We start from the raw sequence: 26,314 nt of genomic DNA on the forward strand, positions 1-26,314 counted from the left end.
ATGCAGTGCAGTGAGTCCAGAGAGTGCACTGGCACCACTGGGGATGCAGTGCAGTGAGTCCAGAGAGTGCACAGGCGCCACTGGGGATGCAGTGCAGTGAGTCCAGAGAGTGCACTGGAACCACTGGGGATGCAGTGCAGTGAGTCCAGAGAGTGCACTGGCACCACTGGGGATGCACTGCAGTGATTCCAGAGAGTGCACTGGCACCACTGGGGATGCAGTGCAGTGAGTCCAGAGAGTGCACTGGCACCACTGGGGATGCAGTGCAGTGAGTCCAGAGAGTGCACTGGCACCACTGGGGATGCACTGCAGTGAGTCCAGAGAGTGCACTGGCACCACTGGGGATGCAGTGCAGTGAGTCCAGAGAGTGCACTGGCACCACTGGGGATGCAGTGCAGTGACTCCAGAGAGTGCACTGGCACCACTGGGGATGCAATGCAGTGACTCCAAAGAGTGCACTGGCACCACTGGGGATGCAGTGCAGTGAGTCCAGAGAGTGCACTGGCACCACTGGGGATGCAGTGCAGTGAGTCCAGAGAGTGCAGTGGCACCACTGGGGATGCACTGCAGTGACTCCAGAGAGTGCACTGGCACCACTGGGCATGCAGTGCAGTGAGTCCAGAGAGTGCACTGGCACCACTGGGGATGCACTGCAGTGACTCCAGAGAGTGCTCTGGCACCACTAAGGATCTACTGTAGTGACTCCAGAGAGTGCACTGGCACCACAGGGGATGCAGTGCAGTGAGTCCAGAGAGTGCACTGGCACCACTGGGGATGCAGTGCAGTGACTTAAGAGAGTGCACTGGCACCACTGGGGATGCAGTGCAGTGAGTCCAGAGAGTGCTCTGGCACCACTGGGGATGCAGTGCAGTGACTACAGAGAGTGAACTGGCACCACTGGGGATGCAGTGCAGTGAGTCCCGAGAGTGCACAGGCACCAATGGGGATGCACTGCAGTGATTCCAGAGAGTGCACTGGCACCACTGGGGATGCAGTGCAGTGAGTCCAGAGAGTGCACTGGCACCACTGGGGATGCAGTGCGGTGAGTCCAGAGAGTGCACTGGCACCACTGGGGATGCAGTGCGGTGAGTCCAGAGAGTGCACTGGCACCACTGGGGATGCAGTGCGGTGAGTCCAGAGAGTGCACTGGCACCACTGGGGATGCAGTGCGGTGAGTCCAGAGAGTGCACTGGCACCACTGGGGATGCAGTGCAGTGAGTCCAGACAGTGCACTGACACCACTGGGTATGAAGTGGTGGATCCTTTACTGGATGCGAGGGGAAACCTAGTTACTAAGGATGAGGAAAAGGCTGAGGTGCTTAATGCCGCCTTTGCCTCAGTCTTTAGCGGCAATACCGGTTGTTCTACGGATACCCAGTGCCCTGAGCTGGTGGAAGGGGATGGGGAGCAGGATGTGGCCTTCGCTATCCATGAGGAAATGGTTGGCGACCTGCTACGGAGCTTGGATGTGCGCAAGTCGATGGGGCCGGATGGGATCCACCCAAGGGTACTGAGAGAACTGGCGGAGGAGCTGGCCGAGCCGCTTTCCATCATTTATCGGCAGTCCTGGCTATCGGGGGAGGTCCCGGTTGACTGGCGGCTAGCCAATGTGACGCCCATCTATAAGAAGGTCCGGAGGGCAGACCCGGGGAACTATAGGCCTGTCAGTTTGACCTCAGTGCCGGGGAAGCTCATGGAGCAGATTATCTTGAGTGTCATCACGCGGCACTTGCAGGGCAAGCAGGCGATCAGGCCCAGTCAGCATGGGTTTATGAAAGGCAGGTCCTGCTTGACGAACCTGATCTCCTTCTATGACCAAGTGACGCGCTTGGTGGATGAGGGAAAGGCTGTGGACGTGGTCTACCTTGACCTCAGTAAGGCTTTTGACACCGTTCCCCACAACATTCTCCTCGAGAAACTGGCTGCTCGGGGCTTGGACTGGCGTACGCTTCGCTGGGTTAGAAACTGGCTGGATGGCCGGGCCCAAAGAGTTGTGGTGAATGGAGTCAAATCTGGTTGGAGGCCGGTCACTAGTGGAGTCCCCCAGGGCTCGGTACTGGGGCCGGTCCTCTTTAATATCTTTATTGATGATCTGGATGAGGGCGTCCAGTGCACCCTCAGTAAGTTTGCAGACGACACCAAGCTAAGTGCGTGTGTCGATCTGCTCGAGGGCAGGAAGGCTCTGCAGGAGGATCTGGATAGGCTGGAGCGATGGGCTGAGGTCAACTGCATGAAGTTCAACAAGGCCAAGTGCCGGGTCCTGCACCTGGGCTGCAACAACCCCAAGCAGAGCTACAGGCTGGGAGATGAGTGGCTGGAAAGCTGCCTGGCCGAGAAGGACCTGGGAGTATTGGTGGATAGTCGGCTGAATATGAGCCAGCAGTGTGCTCAGGTGGCCAAGAAGGCCAACGGCATCCTGGCCTGTATAAGAAGCAGTGTGGCCAGCAGGTCGAGGGAAGTGATTGTGCCCCTGTACTCGGCTCTGGTGAGGCCGCACCTCGAGTACTGTGTTCAGTTTTGGGCCCCTCGCTACAGGAAGGACATGGACGTGCTCGAGCGAGTCCAGAGAAGGGCGACCAAGCTTGTGAGGGGTCTGGAGAACAAGTCTTACGAGGAGCGGCTGAGGGAGCTGGGCTTGTTCAGCCTGGAGAAGAGGAGGCTCAGGGGCGACCTCATCGCTCTCTACAGTTACCTGAAAGGAGGCTGTAGAGAGGTGGGGGTTGGTCTATTCTCCCACGTGCCTAGTGACAGGACGAGGGGGAATGGGCTAAAGTTGCGACAGGGGAGTTTTAGGTTGGATGTTAGGAAGTACTTCTTTACCGAAAGGGTTATTAAGCATTGGAACGGGCTGCCCAGGGAGGTGGTGGAGTCACCATCCCTGGAGGTCTTTAAAAGACGTTTAGATGTAGAGCTTAGGGATATGGTTTAGTGGAGTACTTAGTGTTAGGTCGGAGGTTGGACTCGATGATCTTGAGGTCTCTTCCAACCTAGAGAAATCTGTGAATCTGTGAATCTGTGAAGTGCAGTGAGTCCAGAGAGTGCACTGGCACTACTGGGGATGCAGTGCAGTGAGTCCAGAGAGTGCACTGGCACCACTGGGGATGCAGTGCAGTGAGTCCAGAGAATGCACTGGCACCACTGGGGATGCACTGCAGTGACTCCAGAGAGTGCACTGGCACCACTGGGGGTGCAGTGCAATGAGTCCAGAGAGTGCACTGGCACCACTGGGGATGCACTGCAGTGAGTCCAGAGAGTGCACTGGCACCACTGGAGATGCAGTGCCGTGAGTCCAGAGAGTGCACTGGCACCACTGGGGATGCAGTGCAGTGAGTCCAGAGATTTCACTGGCACCACTGGGGATGCCCTGCAGTGACTCCAAAGAGTGAACTGGCACCACTGGGGATGCACCCCGGTGAGTCCAGAGAGTGCACTGGCACCACTGGGGATGCAGTGCAGTGAGTCCAGAGAGTGCACAGGCGCCACTGGGGATGCAGTGCAGTGAGTCCGGAGAGTGCACTGGAACCACTGGGGATGCAGTGCAGTGAGTCCAGAGAGTGCACTGGCACCACTGGGGATGCACTGCAGTGATTCCAGAGAGTGCACTGGCACCACTGGGGATGCACTGTTGTGAGTCCAGAGAGTGCACTGGCACCACTGGGGATGCAGTGCAGTGAGTCCAGAGAGTGCACTGGCAACACTGGGGATGCACTGCAGTGATTCCAGAGAGTGCACTGGCACCACTGGGGATGCAGTGCAGTGAGTCCAGAGAATGAACTGGCACCACTGGGGATGCAGTGCAGTGAGTCCAGAGAGTGCACTGGCAGCACTAAGGATGCACTGTTGTGAGTCCAGAGAGTGCACTGGCACCACTAGGGATGCAGTGCAGTGAGTCCAGAGAGTGCACTGGCACCATTGGGGTGCCCTGCAATGACTCCAAAGAGTGAACTGTCACCACTGGGGATGCAGTGCGGTGAGTCCAGAGAGTGCACTGGCACCACTGGGGATGCAGTGCAGTGAGTCCAGAGAGTGCACTGGAACCACTGGGGATGCAGTGCAGTGAATCCAGAGAGTGCACTGGCACCACTGGGGATGCAGTGCAGTGAGTCCAGAGAGTGCACTGGCACCACTGGGGATGCAGTTCAGAGAGTCCAGAGAGTGCACTGGCACCACTGGGGATGCAGTGCAGTGAGCCCAGAGAGTGCACTGGCACCACTGGGGATGCAGTGCAGTGAGTCCAGGGAATGCACTGGCACCACTGGGGATGCACTGCAGTGACTCCTGAGAGTGCACTGGCACCACTGGGGATGCAGTGCAGTGAGTCCAGAGAGTGCACTGGCACCACTGGGGATGCAGTGCAGTGAGTCCAGAGAGTGCACTGGCACCACTGGGGATGCAGTGCAGTGAGTCCAGAGAGTGCACTGGAACCACTGGGGATGCAGTGCAGTGAGTCCAGAGATTTCACTGGCACAACTGGGGATGCAGTGCAGTGAGTCCAGAGATTTCACTGGCACCACTGGGGATGCACCCCGGTGACTCCAGAGTGCACTGGCACCACTGGGGATGCAGTGCAATGAGTCTAGAGAGTGCACTGGCACCACTAGGGATGCACTGCAGTGAGTCCAGAGAGTGCACTGGCACCACTGGGGATGCAGTCCAGTGAGTCCAGAGAGTGCACAGGCGCCACTGGGGATGCAATGCAGTGACTCCAAAGAGTGCACTGGCACCACTGGTGATGCAGTGCAGTGAGTCCAGAGAGTGCACTGGCGCCACTAGGGATGAAGTGCAGTGAGTCCAGAGAGTGCACTGGCACCACTGGGGATGCAGTGCAGTGAGTCCAGAGAGTGCACTGGCACCACTGGGGATGCAGTGCAGTGACTCGAAAGAGTGCACTAGCACCACTGTGCATGCAGTGCAGTGAGTCCAGAGAGTGCACTGGAACCACTGGGGATGCAGTGCGGTGAGTCCAGAGAGTGCACTAGCACCACTGGGGATGCAGTGCAGTGAGTCCAGAGAGTGCACTGGCACCAGTGGGGATGCAGTGCAGTGAGTCCAGAGAGTGCACTGGCACCACTGGGGATGCAGTGCAGTGACTCAAGAGAGTGCACTGGCACCACAGGGGATGCAGTGCAGTGAGTCCAGAGAGTGTACTGGCACCACAGGGGATGCAGTGCAGTGAGTCCAGAGAGTGCACTGGCACCACTGGGGATGCAGTGCAGTGAGTCCAGAGAGTGCGCTGGCACCACTGGGGATGCAGTGCAGTGACTCAAGAGAGTGCACTGGCACCACTGGGGATGCAGTGCGGTGAGTCCAGAGAGTGCACTGGCACCACTGGGGATGCAGTGCAGTGAGTCCAGAGAGTGCACTGGCACCACTGGGGATGCAGTGCAGTGAGTCCAGAGAGTGCACTGGCACCACTGGGGATGCAGTGCCGTGAGTACAGAGAGTGCACTGGCACGACTGGGGATGCAGTGCAGTGAGTCCAGAGAGTGCACTGGCACCAGTGGGGATGCAGTGCAGTGAGTCCAGAGATTGCACTGGCACCACTGGGGATGCAGTGCAGTGAGTCCAGAGAGTGCACTGGCACCACTGGGGATGCAGTGCAGTGAGTCCAGAGAGTGCACTGGCAGCAGTGGGGATGCAGTGCAGTGAGTCCAGAGGGTGCACTGGCACCACTGGGGATGCAGTGCAGTGAGTCCAGAGATTTCACTGGCACCACTGTGGATGCCCTGCAGTGACTCCAAAGAGTGAACTGGCACCACTGGGGATGCAGTGCAGTGAGTCCAGAGAGTGCACTGGCACCACTGGGGATGCAGTGCAGTGAGTCCAGAGAGTGCGCTGGCACCACTGGGGATGCAGTGCAGTGACTCAAGAGAGTGCACTGGCACCACTGGGGATGCAGTGCGGTGAGTCCAGAGAGTGCACTGGCACCACTGGGGATGCAGTGCAGTGAGTCCAGAGAGTGCACTGGCACCACTGGGGATGCAGTGCAGTGAGTCCAGAGAGTGCACTGGCACCACTGGGGATGCAGTGCCGTGAGTACAGAGAGTGCACTGGCACGACTGGGGATGCAGTGCAGTGAGTCCAGAGAGTGCACTGGCACCAGTGGGGATGCAGTGCAGTGAGTCCAGAGATTGCACTGGCACCACTGGGGATGCAGTGCAGTGAGTCCAGAGAGTGCACTGGCACCACTGGGGATGCAGTGCAGTGAGTCCAGAGAGTGCACTGGCAGCAGTGGGGATGCAGTGCAGTGAGTCCAGAGGGTGCACTGGCACCACTGGGGATGCAGTGCAGTGAGTCCAGAGATTTCACTGGCACCACTGGGGATGCCCTGCAGTGACTCCAAAGAGTGAACTGGCACCACTGGGGATGCAGTGCAGTGAGTCCAGAGAGTGCACTGGCACCACTGGGGATGCACTGCAGTGAGTCCAGAGAGTGCACTGGCACCACTGGGGATGCAGTGCAGTGAGTCCAGAGAGTGCACTGGCACCACTGGGGATGCAGTGCTGTTAGTCCAGAGAGTGCACTGGCACCACTGGGGATGCAGTGCAGTGAGTCCAGAGAGTGCACTGGCACCACTGGGGATGCAGTGCAGTGAGTCCAGAGAGTGCACTGGAACCACTGGGGATGCACCCCGGTGAGTCCAGAGAGTGCACTGGCACCACTGGGGATGCAGTGCAGTGAGTCCAGAGAGTGCACTGGCACCACTGGGGATGCACTGCAGTGACTCCAGAGAGTGCACTGGCACCACTGGGGGTGCAGTGCAATGAGTCCAGAGAGTGCACTGGCACCACTGGGGATGCACTGCAGTGAGTCCAGAGAGTGCACTGGCACCACTGGGGATGCAGTGCATTGAGTCCAGAGAGTGCACTGGCACCACTGTGGATGCAGTGCAGTGAGTCCAGAGAGTGCACTGGCACCACTGGGGATGCAGTGCAGTGACTCCAGAGAGTGCACTGGCCCCACTGGGGATGCACTGCAGTGAGTCCAGAGAGTGCACTGGCACCACTGGGGATGCAGTGCCTTGAGTCCAGAGAGTGCACTGGCACCACTGGGGATGCAGTGCAGTGAGTCCAGAGAGTGCACTGGAACCACTGGCGATGCACCCCGGTGACTCCAGAGAGTCCACTGGCACCAGTGGGGATGCAGTGCAGTGAGTCCAGAGAGTGCACTGGCACCACTGGGGATGAAGTGCAATGAGTCCAGAGAGTGCACTGGCACCACTAGTGATGCAGTGCAGTGAGTCCAGAGAGTGCACTGGCACCACTGGGGATGCAGTCCAGTGAGTCCAGAGAGTGCACAGGCGCCACTGGGGATGCAATGCAGTGAGTCCAGAGAGTGCACTGGCACCACTGGGGATGCAGTGCAGTGAGTCCAGAGAGTGCACTGGCGCCACTAGGGATGAAGTGCAGTGAGTCCAGAGAGTGCACTGGCACCACTGGGGATGCAGTGCAGTGAGTCCAGAGAGTGCACTGGCACCACTGGGGATGCAGTGCAGTGACTCGAAAGAGTGCACTAGCACCACTGTGCATGCAGTGCAGTGAGTCCAGAGAGTGCACTGGAACCACTGGGGATGCAGTGCGGTGAGTCCAGAGAGTGCACTGGAACCACTGGGGATGCAGTGCAGTGAGTCCAGAGATTTCACTGGCACAACTGGGGATGCAGTGCAGTGAGTCCAGAGATTTCACTGGCACCACTGGGGATGCACCCCGGTGACTCCAGAGTGCACTGGCACCACTGGGGATGCAGTGCAATGAGTCTAGAGAGTGCACTGGCACCACTAGGGATGCACTGCAGTGAGTCCAGAGAGTGCACTGGCACCACTGGGGATGCAGTCTAGTGAGTCCAGAGAGTGCACAGGCGCCACTGGGGATGCAATGCAGTGACTCCAGAGAGTGCACTGGCACCACTGGTGATGCAGTGCAGTGAGTCCAGAGAGTGCACTGGCGCCACTAGGGATGAAGTGCAGTGAGTCCAGAGAGTGCACTGGCACCACTGGGGATGCAGTGCAGTGAGTCCAGAGAGTGCACTGGCACCACTGGGGATGCAGTGCAGTGACTCGAAAGAGTGCACTAGCACCACTGTGCATGCAGTGCAGTGAGTCCAGAGAGTGCACTGGAACCACTGGGGATGCAGTGCGGTGAGTCCAGAGAGTGCACTAGCACCACTGGGGATGCAGTGCAGTGAGTCCAGAGAGTGCACTGGCACCACTGGGGATGCAGTGCAGTGAGTCCAGAGAGTGCACTGGCACCACTGGGGATGCAGTGCAGTGACTCAAGAGAGTGCACTGGCACCACAGGGGATGCAGTGCAGTGAGTCCAGAGAGTGTACTGGCACCACAGGGGATGCAGTGCAGTGAGTCCAGAGAGTGCACTGGCACCACTGGGGATGCAGTGCAGTGAGTCCAGAGAGTGCGCTGGCACCACTGGGGATGCAGTGCAATGCCTCAAGAGAGTGCACTGGCACCACTGGGGATGCAGTGCGGTGAGTCCAGAGAGTGCACTGGCACCACTGGGGATGCAGTGCGGTGAGTCCAGAGAGTGCACTGGCACCACTGGGGATGCAGTGCAGTGAGTCCAGAGAGTGCACTGACACCACTGGGTATGAAGTGCAGTGAGTCCAGAGAGTGCACTGGCACCACTGGGGATGCAGTGCAGTGAGTCCAGAGAGTGCACTGGCACCACTGGGGATGCAGTGCAGTGAGTCCAGAGAATGCACTGGCGCCACTGGGGATGCACTGCAGTGACTCCAGAGAGTGCACTGGCACCACTGGGGATGCAGTGCCGTGAGTACAGAGAGTGCACTGGCACGACTGGGGATGCAGTGCAGTGAGTCCAGAGAGTGCACTGGCACCAGTGGGGATGCAGTGCAGTGAGTCCAGAGATTGCACTGGCACCACTGGGGATGCAGTGCAGTGAGTCCAGAGAGTGCACTGGAACCACTGGGGATGCAGTGCAGTGAGTCCAGAGAGTGCACTGGAACCACTGGGGATGCAGTGCAGTGAGTCCAGAGGGTGTACTGGCACCACTGGGGATGCAGTGCAGTGAGTCCAGAGATTTCACTGGCACCACTGGGGATGCCCTGCAGTGACTCCAAAGAGTGAACTGGCACCACTGGGGATGCAGTGCAGTGAGTCCAGAGAGTGCACTGGCACCACTGGGGATGCACTGCAGTGAGTCCAGAGAGTGCACTGGCACCACTGGGGATGCAGTGCAGTGAGTCCAGAGAGTGCACTGGCACCACTGGGGATGCAGTGCTGTGAGTCCAGAGAGTGCACTGGCACCACTGGTGATGCAGTGCAGTGAGTCCAGAGAGTGCACTGGCACCACTGGGGATGCAGTGCAGTGAGTCCAGAGAGTGCACTGGAACCACTGGGGATGCACCCCGGTGAGTCCAGAGAGTGCACTGGCACCACTGGGGATGCAGTGCAGTGAGTCCAGAGAGTGCACTGGCACCACTGGGGATGCACTGCAGTGACTCCAGAGAGTGCACTGGCACCACTGGGGGTGCAGTGCAATGAGTCCAGAGAGTGCAGTGGCACCACTGGGGATGCACTGCAGTGAGTCCAGAGAGTGCACTGGCACCACTGGGGATGCAGTGCATTGAGTCCAGAGAGTGCACTGGCACCACTGTGGATGCAGTGCAGTGAGTCCAGAGAGTGCACTGGCACCACTGGGGATGCAGTGCAGTGACTCCAGAGAGTGCACTGGCCCCACTGGGGATGCACTGCAGTGAGTCCAGAGAGTGCACTGGCACCACTGGGGATGCAGTGCCTTGAGTCCAGAGAGTGCACTGGCACCACTGGGGATGCAGTGCAGTGAGTCCAGAGAGTGCACTGGAACCACTGGCGATGCACCCCGGTGACTCCAGAGAGTCCACTGGCACCAGTGGGGATGCAGTGCAGTGAGTCCAGAGAGTGCACTGGCACCACTGGGGATGCAGTGCAATGAGTCCAGAGAGTGCACTGGCACCACTAGTGATGCAGTACAGTGAGTCCAGAGAGTGCACTGGCACCACTGGGGATGCAGTCCAGTGAGTCCAGAGAGTGCACAGGCGCCACTGGGGATGCAATGCAGTGACTCCAGAGAGTGCACTGGCACCACTGGGGATGCAGTGCAGTGAGTCCAGAGAGTGCACTGGCGCCACTAGGGATGAAGTGCAGTGAGTCCAGAGAGTGCACTGGCACCACTGGGGATGCAGTGCAGTGAGTCCAGAGAGTGCACTGGAACCACTGGGGATGCAGTGCGGTGAGTCCAGAGAGTGCACTAGCACCACTGGGGATGCTGTGCAGTGAGTCCAGAGAGTGCACTGGCACCACTGGGGATGCAGTGCAGTGACTCCAGAGAGTGCACTGGCACCACTGGGCATGCAGTGCAGTGAGTCCAGAGAGTGCACTGGCACCACAGGGGATGCAGTGCAGTGAGTCCAGAGAGTGTACTGGCACCACAGGGGATGCAGTGCAGTGAGTCCAGAGAGTGCACTGGCACCAGTGGGGATGCAGTGCAGTGAGTCCAGAGAGTGCGCTGGCACCACTGGGGATGCAGTGCAGTGACTCAAGAGAGTGCACTGGCACCACTGGGGATGCAGTGCGGTGAGTCCAGAGAGTGCACTGGCACCACTGGGGATGCAGTGCAGTGAGTCCAGAGAGTGCACTGGCACCACTGGGGATGCAGTGCAGTGAGTCCAGAGAGTGCACTGACACCACTGGGTATGAAGTGCAGTGAGTCCAGAGAGTGCACTGGCACCACTGGGGATGCAGTGCAGTGAGTCCAGAGAGTGCACTGGCACTACTGGGGATGCAGTGCAGTGAGTCCAGAGAATGCACTGGCGCCACTGGGGATGCACTGCAGTGACTCCAGAGAGTGCACTGGCACCACTGGGGATGCAGTGCCGTGAGTACAGAGAGTGCACTGGCACCACTGGGGATGCAGTGCAGTGAGTCCAGAGAGTGCACTGGCACCAGTGGGGATGCAGTGCAGTGAGTCCAGAGATTGCACTGGCACCACTGGGGATGCAGTGCAGTGAGTCCAGAGAGTGCACTGGCACCACTGGGGATGCAGTACAGTGAGTCCAGAGAGTGCACTGGCACCAGTGGGGATGCAGTGCAGTGAGTGCAGAGAGTGCACTGGCACCACTGGGGATGCAGTGCAGTGAGTCCAGAGATTTCACTGGCACCACTGGGGATGCCCTGCAGTGACTCCAAAGAGTGAACTGGCACCACTGGGGATGCAGTGCGGTGAGTCCAGAGAGTGCACTGGCACCACTGGGGATGCAGTGCAGTGAGTCCAGAGAGTGCACTGGCACCACTGGGGATGCAGTGCAGTGAGTCCAGAGAGTGCACTGACACCACTGGGTATGAAGTGCAGTGAGTCCAGAGAGTGCACTGGCACCACTGGGGATGCAGTGCAGTGAGTCCAGAGAGTGCACTGGCACTACTGGGGATGCAGTGCAGTGAGTCCAGAGAATGCACTCGCGCCACTGGGGATGCACTGCAGTGACTCCAGAGAGTGCACTGGCACCACTGGGGATGCAGTGCCGTGAGTACAGAGTGTGCACTGGCACCACTGGGGATGCAGTGCAGTGAGTCCAGAGAGTGCACTGGCACCAGTGGGGATGCAGTGCAGTGAGTCCAGAGATTGCACTGGCACCACTGGGGATGCAGTGCAGTGAGTCCAGAGAGTGCACTGGCACCACTGGGGATGCAGTACAGTGAGTCCAGAGAGTGCACTGGCACCAGTGGGGATGCAGTGCAGTGAGTGCAGAGAGTGCACTGGCACCACTGGGGATGCAGTGCAGTGAGTCCAGAGATTTCACTGGCACCACTGGGGATGCCCTGCAGTGACTCCAAAGAGTGAACTGGCACCACTGGGGATGCACCCCGGTGAGTCCAGAGAGTGCACTGGCACCACTGGGGATGCACTGCAGTGAGTCCAGAGAGTGCACTGGCACCACTGGGGATGCAGTGCAGTGAGTCCAGAGAGTGCACTGGCACCACTGGGGATGCAATGCAGTAACTTCAGGGAGTGCACTGGCACCACTGGGGATGCAGTGCAGTGAGTCCAGAGAGTGCACTGGCACCACTGGGGATGCAGTGCAGTGAGTCCAGAGAGTGCACTGGCACCACTGGGGATGCAGTGCAGTGAGTCCAGAGAGTGCACTGGCACCACTGGGAATACAGTGCCGTGAGTCCAGAGAGTGCACTGGCACCATTGGGGATGCAGTGCAGTGAGTCCAGAGAGTGCACTGGAACCACTGGGGATGCACCCCGGTGAGTCCAGAGAGTGCACTGGCACCACTGGGGATGCAGTGCAGTGAGTCCAGAGAGTGCACTGGCACCACTGGGGATGCACTGCAGTGACTCCAGAGAGTGCACTGGCACCACTGAGGATGCAGTGCAGTGAGTCCAGAGAGTGCACTGGCACCACTGGGGATGCAGTGCAGTGAGTCCAGAGAGTGCACTGGCAGCACTAATGATGCACTGCAGTGACGCCAGAGAGTGCACTGGCACCACTGGAGATGCAGTGCCGTGAGTCCAGAGAGTGCACTGGCACCACTGGGGATGCAGTGCAGTGACTCCAGAGATTGCACTGGCACCACTGGGCATGCAGTGCAGTGAGTCCAGAGAGTGCACTGGCACCACTAAGGATGTACTGTAGTGACTCCAGAGAGTGCACTGGCACCATTGGGGATGCAGTGCAGTGAGTCCAGAGAGTGCACTGGCACCACTGGGGATGCAGTGCAGTGACTCAAGAGAGTGCACTGGCACCACTGGGGATGCAGTGCAGTGAGTCCAGAGAGTGAACTGGCACCAGAGGGGATGCAGTGCAGTGAGTCCAGAGAGTGCACTGGCACCACTGGGGATGCAGTGCAGTGAGTCCAGAGAGTGCACTGGCACCACTGGGGATGCACTGCAGTGAGTCCAGAGAGTACACTGACACCACTGGGGATGCAGTGCCGTGAGTCCAGAGAGTGCACTGGCACCACTGGGGATGCAGTGCAGTGAGTCCACAGAGTGCACTGGCACCACTGGGGATGCAGTGCAGTGAGTCCAGGGAGTGCACTGGCACCACTGGGGATGCAGTGCAGTGACTCCAGAGAGTGCACTGGCACCACTGGGGATGCAGTGCAGTGAGTCCAGAGAGTGCACTGGAACCACTGGAGATGCACCCCGGTGACTCCAGAGAGTGCACTGGCACCACTGGGGATGCAGTGCAGTGAGTCCAGAGAGTGCACTGACACCACTGGGTATGAAGTGCAGTGAGTCCAGAGAGTGCACTGGCACCACTGGGGATGCAGTGCAGTGAGTCCAGAGAGTGCACTGGCACTACTGGGGATGCAGTGCAGTGAGTCCAGAGAATGCACTGGCGCCACTGGGGATGCACTGCAGTGACTCCAGAGAGTGCACTGGCACCACTGGGGATGCAGTGCCGTGAGTACAGAGAGTGCACTGGCACCACTGGGGATGCAGTGCAGTGAGTCCAGAGAGTGCACTGGCACCAGTGGGGATGCAGTGCAGTGAGTCCAGAGATTGCACTGGCACCACTGGGGATGCAGTGCAGTGAGTCCAGAGAGTGCACTGGCACCACTGGGGATGCAGTACAGTGAGTCCAGAGAGTGCACTGGCACCAGTGGGGATGCAGTGCAGTGAGTGCAGAGAGTGCACTGGCACCACTGGGGATGCAGTGCAGTGAGTCCAGAGATTTCACTGGCACCACTGGGGATGCCCTGCAGTGACTCCAAAGAGTGAACTGGCACCACTGGGGATGCAGTGCAGTGAGTCCAGAGAGTGCACTGGCACCACTGGGGATGCACTGCAGTGAGTCCAGAGAGTGCACTGGCACCACTGGGGATGCAGTGCAGTGAGTCCAGAGAGTGCACTGGCACCACTGGGGATGCAGTGCAGTGAGTCCAGAGAGTGCACTGGCACCACTGGGGATGCAATGCAGTAACTTCAGGGAGTGCACTGGCACCACTGGGGATGCAGTGCAGTGAGTCCAGAGAGTGCACTGGCACCACTGGGGATGCAGTGCAGTGAGTCCAGAGAGTGCACTGGCACCACTGGGGATGCAGTGCAGTGAGTCCAGAGAGTGCACTGGCACCACTGGGAATACAGTGCCGTGAGTCCAGAGAGTGCACTGGCACCATTGGGGATGCAGTGCAGTGAGTCCAGAGAGTGCACTGGAACCACTGGGGATGCACCCCGGTGAGTCCAGAGAGTGCACTGGCACCACTGGGGATGCAGTGCAGTGAGTCCAGAGAGTGCACTGGCACCACTGGGGATGCACTGCAGTGACTCCAGAGAGTGCACTGGCACCACTGAGGATGCAGTGCAGTGACTGAAGAGAGTGCACTGGCACCACTGGGGATGCAGTGCAGTGAGTCCAGAGAGTGCACTGGCAGCACTAATGATGCACTGCAGTGACGCCAGAGAGTGCACTGGCACCACTGGAGATGCAGTGCCGTGAGTCCAGAGAGTGCACTGGCACCACTGGGGATGCAGTGCAGTGACTCCAGAGATTGCACTGGCACCACTGGGCATGCAGTGCAGTGAGTCCAGAGAGTGCACTGGCACCACTAAGGATGTACTGTAGTGACTCCAGAGAGTGCACTGGCACCATTGGGGATGCAGTGCAGTGAGTCCAGAGAGTGCACTGGCACCACTGGGGATGCAGTGCAGTGACTCAAGAGAGTGCACTGGCACCACTGGGGATGCAGTGCAGTGAGTCCAGAGAGTGCACTGGCACCACTGGGGATGCAGTGCAGTGAGTCCAGAGAGTGCACTGGCACCACTGGTGATGCAGTGCAGTGAGTCCAGAGAGTGCACTGGCACCACTGGGGATGCAGTGCAGTGAGTCCAGAGAATTCACTGGCACCACTGGGGATGCACTGCAATTACTCCAGAGAGTGCACTGGCACCACTGGGGGTGCAGTGCAATTAGTCCAGAGAGTGCACTGGCACCACTGGGGATGCAGTGCAGTGAGTACAGAGAGTGCACTGGCACCACTGGGGATGCAGTGCAGTGACTTAAGAGAGTGCACTGGCACCACTGGGGATGCAGTGCAGTGACTCCAGAGAGTGAACTGGCACCAGAGGGGATGCAGTGCAGTGAGTCCAGAGAGTGCACTGGCACCACTGGGGATGCAGTGCAGTGAGTCCAGAGAGTGCACTGGCACCACTGGGGATGCACTGCAGTGAGTCCAGAGAGTGCACTGACACCACTGGGGATGCAGTGCCGTGAGTCCAGAGAGTGCACTGGCACCACTGGGGATGCAGTGCAGTGAGTCCACAGAGTGCACTGGCACCACTGGGGATGCAGTGCAGTGAGTCCAGGGAGTGCACTGGCACCACTGGGGATGCAGTGCAGTGAGTCCAGAGAGTGCACTGGAACCACTGGAGATGCACCCCGGTGACTCCAGAGAGTGCACTGGCACCACTGGGGATGCAGTGCAGTGAGTCCAGAGAGTGCACTGGCACCACTGGGGATGCAGTGCAGTGAGTCCAGAGAGTGCACTGGCACCACTGGGGATGCAATGCAGTGACTCCAGAGAGTGCACTGGCACCACTGGGGATGCACCCCGGTGAGTCCAGAGAGTGCACTGGCACCACTGGGGATGCAGTGCAGTGAGTCCAGAAAGTGCACTGGCGCCACTGGGGATGCAGTGCAGTGAGTCCAGAGAGTGCACTGGCACCACTGGGGATGCAGTGCAGTGATTCCAGAGAGTGCACTGGCACCACTGGGGATGCAGTGCAGTGAGTCCAGAGAGTGCACTGGCACCACTGGGGATGCAGTGCAGTTAGTCCAGAGAGTGCACTGGCACCACTGGGGATGCACTGTAGTGACTCCAGAGAGTGCACTGGCACCACTGGGGATGCAGTGCAGTGAGTCCAGAGAGTGCACTGGCACCACTGGGGACGCACTGCAGTCACTCCAGAGAGTGCACTGGCACCACTGGGCATGGAGTGCAGTGAGTCCAGAGAGTGCAGTGGAACACTGGGGATGCAGTGCAGTGACTCCAGAGAGTGCACTGGCACCACTAAGGATGTACTGTAGTGACTCCCGAGAGTGCACTGGCACCACTGGGGATGCAGTGCAGTGAGTCCAGAGAGTGCACTGGCACCACTGGGGATGCAGTGCAGTGACTCAAGAGAGTGCACTGGCACCACTGGGGATGCAGTGCAGTGAGTCCAGAGAGTGCACTGGCACCACTGGGGATGCAGTGCGGTGAGTCCAGAGAGTGCACTGGCACCACTGGGGATGCAGTGCGGTGAGTCCAGAGAGTGCACTGGCACCACTGGGGGTGCAGGGCAATGAGTCCAGAGAGTGCACTGGCACCACTGGGGATGCAGTGCAGTGAGTCCAGAGAGTGCACTGGCACCACTGGGGATGCAGTGCAGTGAGTCCAGAGATTGCACTGGCACCACTGGGGATGCAGTGCAGTGAGTCCAGAGAGTGCACTGGCACCACTGGGGATGCAGTGCAGTGACTCCAGAGAGTGCACTGGCACCACTGGGGATGCAGTGCAGTGAGTCCAGAGAGTGCACTGGCACCACTGGGGATGCAGTGCAGTGAGTCCAGAGAGTGCACTGGCACCACTGGGGATGCAGTGCAGTGACTCCAGAGAGTGCACTGGCACCACTGGGGATGCAGTGCAGTGAGTCCAGAGAGTGCACTGGCAGCACTAAGGATGCACTGTTGTGACTCCAGAGAGTGCACTGGCACCACTGGGGATGCAGTGCAGTGAGTCCAGAGAGTGCACTGGCACCACTGGGGATGCACTGCAGTGACTCCAGAGAGTGCACTGGCACCACTGGGGATGCAGTGCAGTGACTCCAGAGAGTGCACTGGCACCACTAAGGATGTACTGTAGTGACTCCAGAGAGTGCACTGGCACCACAGGGGATGCAGTGCAGTGAGTCCAGAGAGTGCACTGGCACCCCTGGGGATGCAGTGCAGTGACTTAAGAGAGTGCACTGGCACCACTGGGGATGCAGTGCAGTGAGTCCAGAGAGTGCTCTGGCACCACTGGGGATGCAGTGCAGTGAGTCCAGAGAGTGCACTGGCACCACTGGGGATGCAGTGCAGTGAGTCCCGAGAGTGCACAGGCACCAATGGGGATGCACTGCAGTGATTCCAGAGAGTGCACTGGCACCACTGGGGATGCAGTGCAGTGAGTCCAGAGAGTGCACTGGCACCACTGGGGATGCAGTGCGGTGAGTCCAGAGAGTGCACTGGCACCACTGGGGATGCAGTGCGGTGAGTCCAGAGAGTGCACTGGCACCACTGGGGATGCAGTGCAGTGAGTCCAGACAGTGCACTGACACCACTGGGTATGAAGTGGTGGATCCTTTACTGGATGCGAGGGGAAACCTAGTTACTAAGGATGAGGAAAAGGCTGAGGTGCTTAATGCCGCCTTTGCCTCAGTCTTTAGCGGCAATACCGGTTGTTCTCCGGATACCCAGTGCCCTGAGCTGGTGGAAGGGGATGGGGAGCAGGATGTGGCCTTCGCTATCCATGAGGAAATGGTTGGCGACCTGCTACGGAGCTTGGATGTGCGCAAGTCGATGGGGCCGGATGGGATCCACCCAAGGGTACTGAGAGAACTGGCGGAGGAGCTGGCCGAGCCGCTTTCCATCATTTATCGGCAGTCCTGGCTATCGGGGGAGGTCCCGGTTGACTGGCGGCTAGCCAATGTGACGCCCATCTATAAGAAGGTCCGGAGGGCAGACCCGGGGAACTATAGGCCTGTCAGTTTGACCTCAGTGCCGGGGAAGCTCATGGAGCAGATTATCTTGAGTGTCATCACGCGGCACTTGCAGGGCAAGCAGGCGATCAGGCCCAGTCAGCATGGGTTTATGAAAGGCAGGTCCTGCTTGACGAACCTGATCTCCTTCTATGACCAAGTGACGCGCTTGGTGGATGAGGGAAAGGCTGTGGACGTGGTCTACCTTGACCTCAGTAAGGCTTTTGACACCGTTCCCCACAACATTCTCCTCGAGAAACTGGCTGCTCGGGGCTTGGACTGGCGTACGCTTCGCTGGGTTAGAAACTGGCTGGATGGCCGGGCCCAAAGAGTTGTGGTGAATGGAGTCAAATCTGGTTGGAGGCCGGTCACTAGTGGAGTCCCCCAGGGCTCGGTACTGGGGCCGGTCCTCTTTAATATCTTTATTGATGATCTGGATGAGGGCGTCCAGTGCACCCTCAGTAAGTTTGCAGACGACACCAAGCTAAGTGCGTGTGTCGATCTGCTCGAGGGCAGGAAGGCTCTGCAGGAGGATCTGGATAGGCTGGAGCGATGGGCTGAGGTCAACTGCATGAAGTTCAACAAGGCCAAGTGCCGGGTCCTGCACCTGGGCTGCAACAACCCCAAGCAGAGCTACAGGCTGGGAGATGAGTGGCTGGAAAGCTGCCTGGCCGAGAAGGACCTGGGAGTATTGGTGGATAGTCGGCTGAATATGAGCCAGCAGTGTGCTCAGGTGGCCAAGAAGGCCAACGGCATCCTGGCCTGTATAAGAAGCAGTGTGGCCAGCAGGTCGAGGGAAGTGATTGTGCCCCTGTACTCGGCTCTGGTGAGGCCGCACCTCGAGTACTGTGTTCAGTTTTGGGCCCCTCGCTACAGGAAGGACATGGACGTGCTCGAGCGAGTCCAGAGAAGGGCGACCAAGCTTGTGAGGGGTCTGGAGAACAAGTCTTACGAGGAGCGGCTGAGGGAGCTGGGCTTGTTCAGCCTGGAGAAGAGGAGGCTCAGGGGCGACCTCATCGCTCTCTACAGTTACCTGAAAGGAGGCTGTAGAGAGGTGGGGGTTGGTCTATTCTCCCACGTGCCTAGTGACAGGACGAGGGGGAATGGGCTAAAGTTGCGACAGGGGAGTTTTAGGTTGGATGTTAGGAAGTACTTCTTTACCGAAAGGGTTATTAAGCATTGGAACGGGCTGCCCAGGGAGGTGGTGGAGTCACCATCCCTGGAGGTCTTTAAAAGACGTTTAGATGTAGAGCTTAGGGATATGGTTTAGTGGAGTACTTAGTGTTAGGTCGGAGGTTGGACTCGATGATCTTGAGGTCTCTTCCAACCTAGAGAAATCTGTGAATCTGTGAATCTGTGAAGTGCAGTGAGTCCAGAGAGTGCACTGGCACTACTGGGGATGCAGTGCAGTGAGTCCAGAGAGTGCACTGGCACCACTGGGGATGCAGTGCAGTGAGTCCAGAGAGTGCACTGGCACCACTGGGGATGTACTGCAGTGAGTCCAGAGAGTGCACTGGCACCACTGGAGATGCAGTGCCGTGAGTCCAGAGAGTGCACTGGCACCACTGGGGATGCAGTGCAGTGAGTCCAGAGATTTCACTGGCACCACTGGGGATGCCCTGCAGTGACTCCAAAGAGTGAACTGGCACCACTGGGGATGCACCCCGGTGAGTCCAGAGAGTGCACTGGCACCACTGGGGATGCAGTGCAGTGAGTCCAGAGAGTGCACAGGCGCCACTGGGGATGCAGTGCAGTGAGTCCAGAGAGTGCACTGGAACCACTGGGGATGCAGTGCAGTGAGTCCAGAGAGTGCACTGGCACCACTGGGGATGCACTGCAGTGATTCCAGAGAGTGCACTGGCACCACTGGGGATGCAGTGCAGTGAGTCCAGAGAGTGCACTGGCACCACTGGGGATGCAGTGCAGTGAGTCCAGAGAGTGCACTGGCAGCACTAAGGATGCACTGTTGTGAGTCCAGAGAGTGCACTGGCACCACTAGGGATGCAGTGCAGTGAGTCCAGAGAGTGCACTGGCACCACAGGGGATGCACTGCAGTGAGTCCAGAGAGTGCACTGGCACCACTGGGCATGCAGTGCAGTGAGTCCAGAGAGTGCACTGGCACCACTGGGGATGCAGTGCAGTGACTCCAGAGTTTGCACTGGCAAAACTAAGGATGTACTGTAGTGACTCCAGAGAGTGCAGTGGCACCACAGGGGATGCAGTGCAGTGAGTCCAGAGAGTGCACTGACACCACTGGGTATGCAGTGCAGTGAGTCCAGAGAGTGCACTGGCACCACTGGGGATGCAGTGCAGTGAGTCCAGAGAATGTACTGGCACCACTGGGGATGCACTGCAGTGAGTCCAGAGAGTACACTGGCACCACTGGGGGTGCAGTGCAATGAGTCCAGAGAGTGCACTGGCACCACTGGGGATGCACTGCAGTGAGTCCAGAGAGTGCACTGGCACCACTGGGGATGCAGTGCAGTGAGTCCAGAGAGTGCACTGGCACCACTGGGGATGCAGTGCAGTGACTCCAGAGAGTGAACTGGCACCACTGGGGATGCACTGCAGTGAGTCCAGAGAGTGCACTGGCACCACTAAGGATGTACTGTAGTGACTCCAGAGAGTGCACTGGCACCATTGGGGATGCAGTGCAGTGAGTCCAGAGAGTGCACTGGCACCAGTGGGGATGCAGTGCAGTGACTCAAGAGAGTGCACTGGCACCACTGGGGATGCAGTGCAGTGAGTCCAGAGAGTGAACTGGCACCAGAGGGGATGCAGTGCAGTGAGTCCAGAGAGTGCACTGGCACCACTGGGGATGCAGTGCAGTGAGTCCAGAGAGTGCACTGGCACCACTGGGGATGCACTGCAGTGAGTCCAGAGAGTACACTGACACCACTGGGGATGCAGTGCCGTGAGTCCAGAGAGTGCACTGGCACCACTGGGGATGCAGTGCAGTGAGTCCAGAGAGTGCACTGGCACCACTGGGGATGCAGTGCAGTGAGTCCAGGGAGTGCACTGGCACCACTGGGGATGCAGTGCAGTGACTCCAGAGAGTGCACTGGCACCACTGGGGATGCAGTGCAGTGAGTCCAGAGAGTGCACTGGAACCACTGGAGATGCACCCCGGTGACTCCAGAGAGTGCACTGGCACCACTGGGGATGCAGTGCAGTGAGTCCAGAGAGTGCACTGACACCACTGGGTATGAAGTGCAGTGAGTCCAGAGAGTGCACTGGCACCACTGGGGATGCAGTGCAGTGAGTCCAGAGAGTGCACTGGCACTACTGGGGATGCAGTGCAGTGAGTCCAGAGAATGCACTGGCGCCACTGGGGATGCACTGCAGTGACTCCAGAGAGTGCACTGGCACCACTGGGGATGCAGTGCCGTGAGTACAGAGAGTGCACTGGCACCACTGGGGATGCAGTGCAGTGAGTCCAGAGAGTGCACTGGCACCAGTGGGGATGCAGTGCAGTGAGTCCAGAGATTGCACTGGCACCACTGGGGATGCAGTGCAGTGAGTCCAGAGAGTGCACTGGCACCACTGGGGATGCAGTACAGTGAGTCCAGAGAGTGCACTGGCACCAGTGGGGATGCAGTGCAGTGAGTGCAGAGAGTGCACTGGCACCACTGGGGATGCAGTGCAGTGAGTCCAGAGATTTCACTGGCACCACTGGGGATGCCCTGCAGTGACTCCAAAGAGTGAACTGGCACCACTGGGGATGCAGTGCAGTGAGTCCAGAGAGTGCACTGGCACCACTGGGGATGCACTGCAGTGAGTCCAGAGAGTGCACTGGCACCACTGGGGATGCAGTGCAGTGAGTCCAGAGAGTGCACTGGCACCACTGGGGATGCAGTGCAGTGAGTCCAGAGAGTGCACTGGCACCACTGGGGATGCAATGCAGTAACTTCAGGGAGTGCACTGGCACCACTGGGGATGCAGTGCAGTGAGTCCAGAGAGTGCACTGGCACCACTGGGGATGCAGTGCAGTGAGTCCAGAGAGTGCACTGGCACCACTGGGAATACAGTGCCGTGAGTCCAGAGAGTGCACTGGCACCATTGGGGATGCAGTGCAGTGAGTCCAGAGAGTGCACTGGAACCACTGGGGATGCACCCCGGTGAGTCCAGAGAGTGCACTGGCACCACTGGGGATGCAGTGCAGTGAGTCCAGAGAGTGCACTGGCACCACTGGGGATGCACTGCAGTGACTCCAGAGAGTGCACTGGCACCACTGAGGATGCAGTGCAGTGACTGAAGAGAGTGCACTGGCACCACTGGGGATGCAGTGCAGTGAGTCCAGAGAGTGCACTGGCAGCACTAATGATGCACTGCAGTGACGCCAGAGAGTGCACTGGCACCACTGGAGATGCAGTGCCGTGAGTCCAGAGAGTGCACTGGCACCACTGGGGATGCAGTGCAGTGACTCCAGAGATTGCACTGGCACCACTGGGCATGCAGTGCAGTGAGTCCAGAGAGTGCACTGGCACCACTAAGGATGTACTGTAGTGACTCCAGAGAGTGCACTGGCACCATTGGGGATGCAGTGCAGTGAGTCCAGAGAGTGCACTGGCACCACTGGGGATGCAGTGCAGTGACTCAAGAGAGTGCACTGGCACCACTGGGGATGCAGTGCAGTGAGTCCAGAGAGTGCACTGGCACCACTGGTGATGCAGTGCAGTGAGTCCAGAGAGTGCACTGGCACCACTGGGGATGCAGTGCAGTGAGTCCAGAGAATTCACTGGCACCACTGGGGATGCACTGCAATTACTCCAGAGAGTGCACTGGCACCACTGGGGGTGCAGTGCAATTAGTCCAGAGAGTGCACTGGCACCACTGGGGATGCAGTGCAGTGAGTACAGAGAGTGCACTGGCACCACTGGGGATGCAGTGCAGTGACTTAAGAGAGTGCACTGGCACCACTGGGGATGCAGTGCAGTGACTCCAGAGAGTGAACTGGCACCAGAGGGGATGCAGTGCAGTGAGTCCAGAGAGTGCACTGGCACCACTGGGGATGCAGTGCAGTGAGTCCAGAGAGTGCACTGGCACCACTGGGGATGCAGTGCAGTGAGTCCCGAGAGTGCACAGGCACCAATGGGGATGCACTGCAGTGATTCCAGAGAGTGCACTGGCACCACTGGGGATGCAGTGCAGTGAGTCCAGAGAGTGCACTGGCACCACTGGGGATGCAGTGCGGTGAGTCCAGAGAGTGCACTGGCACCACTGGGGATGCAGTGCGGTGAGTCCAGAGAGTGCACTGGCACCACTGGGGATGCAGTGCAGTGAGTCCAGACAGTGCACTGACACCACTGGGTATGAAGTGGTGGATCCTTTACTGGATGCGAGGGGAAACCTAGTTACTAAGGATGAGGAAAAGGCTGAGGTGCTTAATGCCGCCTTTGCCTCAGTCTTTAGCGGCAATACCGGTTGTTCTCCGGATACCCAGTGCCCTGAGCTGGTGGAAGGGGATGGGGAGCAGGATGTGGCCTTCGCTATCCATGAGGAAATGGTTGGCGACCTGCTACGGAGCTTGGATGTGCGCAAGTCGATGGGGCCGGATGGGATCCACCCAAGGGTACTGAGAGAACTGGCGGAGGAGCTGGCCGAGCCGCTTTCCATCATTTATCGGCAGTCCTGGCTATCGGGGGAGGTCCCGGTTGACTGGCGGCTAGCCAATGTGACGCCCATCTATAAGAAGGTCCGGAGGGCAGACCCGGGGAACTATAGGCCTGTCAGTTTGACCTCAGTGCCGGGGAAGCTCATGGAGCAGATTATCTTGAGTGTCATCACGCGGCACTTGCAGGGCAAGCAGGCGATCAGGCCCAGTCAGCATGGGTTTATGAAAGGCAGGTCCTGCTTGACGAACCTGATCTCCTTCTATGACCAAGTGACGCGCTTGGTGGATGAGGGAAAGGCTGTGGACGTGGTCTACCTTGACCTCAGTAAGGCTTTTGACACCGTTCCCCACAACATTCTCCTCGAGAAACTGGCTGCTCGGGGCTTGGACTGGCGTACGCTTCGCTGGGTTAGAAACTGGCTGGATGGCCGGGCCCAAAGAGTTGTGGTGAATGGAGTCAAATCTGGTTGGAGGCCGGTCACTAGTGGAGTCCCCCAGGGCTCGGTACTGGGGCCGGTCCTCTTTAATATCTTTATTGATGATCTGGATGAGGGCGTCCAGTGCACCCTCAGTAAGTTTGCAGACGACACCAAGCTAAGTGCGTGTGTCGATCTGCTCGAGGGCAGGAAGGCTCTGCAGGAGGATCTGGATAGGCTGGAGCGATGGGCTGAGGTCAACTGCATGAAGTTCAACAAGGCCAAGTGCCGGGTCCTGCACCTGGGCTGCAACAACCCCAAGCAGAGCTACAGGCTGGGAGATGAGTGGCTGGAAAGCTGCCTGGCCGAGAAGGACCTGGGAGTATTGGTGGATAGTCGGCTGAATATGAGCCAGCAGTGTGCTCAGGTGGCCAAGAAGGCCAACTGCATCCTGGCCTGTATAAGAAGCAGTGTGGCCAGCAGGTCGAGGGAAGTGATTGTGCCCCTGTACTCGGCTCTGGTGAGGCCGCACCTCGAGTACTGTGTTCAGTTTTGGGCCCCTCGCTACAGGAAGGACATGGACGTGCTCGAGCGAGTCCAGAGAAGGGCGACCAAGCTTGTGAGGGGTCTGGAGAACAAGTCTTACGAGGAGCGGCTGAGGGAGCTGGGCTTGTTCAGCCTGGAGAAGAGGAGGCTCAGGGGCGACCTCATCGCTCTCTACAGTTACCTGAAAGGAGGCTGTAGAGAGGTGGGGGTTGGTCTATTCTCCCACGTGCCTAGTGACAGGACGAGGGGGAATGGGCTAAAGTTGCGACAGGGGAGTTTTAGGTTGGATGTTAGGAAGTACTTCTTTACCGAAAGGGTTATTAAGCATTGGAACGGGCTGCCCAGGGAGGTGGTGGAGTCACCATCCCTGGAGGTCTTTAAAAGACGTTTAGATGTAGAGCTTAGGGATATGGTTTAGTGGAGTACTTAGTGTTAGGTCGGAGGTTGGACTCGATGATCTTGAGGTCTCTTCCAACCTAGAGAAATCTGTGAATCTGTGAATCTGTGAAGTGCAGTGAGTCCAGAGAGTGCACTGGCACTACTGGGGATGCAGTGCAGTGAGTCCAGAGAGTGCACTGGCACCACTGGGGATGCAGTGCAGTGAGTCCAGAGAGTGCACTGGCACCACTGGGGATGTACTGCAGTGAGTCCAGAGAGTGCACTGGCACCACTGGAGATGCAGTGCCGTGAGTCCAGAGAGTGCACTGGCACCACTGGGGATGCAGTGCAGTGAGTCCAGAGATTTCACTGGCACCACTGGGGATGCCCTGCAGTGACTCCAAAGAGTGAACTGGCACCACTGGGGATGCACCCCGGTGAGTCCAGAGAGTGCACTGGCACCACTGGGGATGCAGTGCAGTGAGTCCAGAGAGTGCACAGGCGCCACTGGGGATGCAGTGCAGTGAGTCCAGAGAGTGCACTGGAACCACTGGGGATGCAGTGCAGTGAGTCCAGAGAGTGCACTGGCACCACTGGGGATGCACTGCAGTGATTCCAGAGAGTGCACTGGCACCACTGGGGATGCAGTGCAGTGAGTCCAGAGAGTGCACTGGCACCACTGGGGATGCAGTGCAGTGAGTCCAGAGAGTGCACTGGCAGCACTAAGGATGCACTGTTGTGAGTCCAGAGAGTGCACTGGCACCACTAGGGATGCAGTGCAGTGAGTCCAGAGAGTGCACTGGCACCACAGGGGATGCACTGCAGTGAGTCCAGAGAGTGCACTGGCACCACTGGGCATGCAGTGCAGTGAGTCCAGAGAGTGCACTGGCACCACTGGGGATGCAGTGCAGTGACTCCAGAGTTTGCACTGGCAAAACTAAGGATGTACTGTAGTGACTCCAGAGAGTGCAGTGGCACCACAGGGGATGCAGTGCAGTGAGTCCAGAGAGTGCACTGACACCACTGGGTATGCAGTGCAGTGAGTCCAGAGAGTGCACTGGCACCACTGGGGATGCAGTGCAGTGAGTCCAGAGAATGTACTGGCACCACTGGGGATGCACTGCAGTGAGTCCAGAGAGTACACTGGCACCACTGGGGGTGCAGTGCAATGAGTCCAGAGAGTGCACTGGCACCACTGGGGATGCACTGCAGTGAGTCCAGAGAGTGCACTGGCACCACTGGGGATGCAGTGCAGTGAGTCCAGAGAGTGCACTGGCACCACTGGGGATGCAGTGCAGTGACTCCAGAGAGTGAACTGGCACCACTGGGGATGCACTGCAGTGAGTCCAGAGAGTGCACTGGCACCACTAAGGATGTACTGTAGTGACTCCAGAGAGTGCACTGGCACCATTGGGGATGCAGTGCAGTGAGTCCAGAGAGTGCACTGGCACCAGTGGGGATGCAGTGCAGTGACTCAAGAGAGTGCACTGGCACCACTGGGGATGCAGTGCAGTGAGTCCAGAGAGTGAACTGGCACCAGAGGGGATGCAGTGCAGTGAGTCCAGAGAGTGCACTGGCACCACTGGGGATGCAGTGCAGTGAGTCCAGAGAGTGCACTGG

The sequence above is a fragment of the Anser cygnoides genome, chromosome W (assembly GCF_040182565.1).
Source record: "Anser cygnoides isolate HZ-2024a breed goose chromosome W, Taihu_goose_T2T_genome, whole genome shotgun sequence".
NCBI lineage: Eukaryota > Metazoa > Chordata > Aves > Anseriformes > Anatidae > Anser > Anser cygnoides.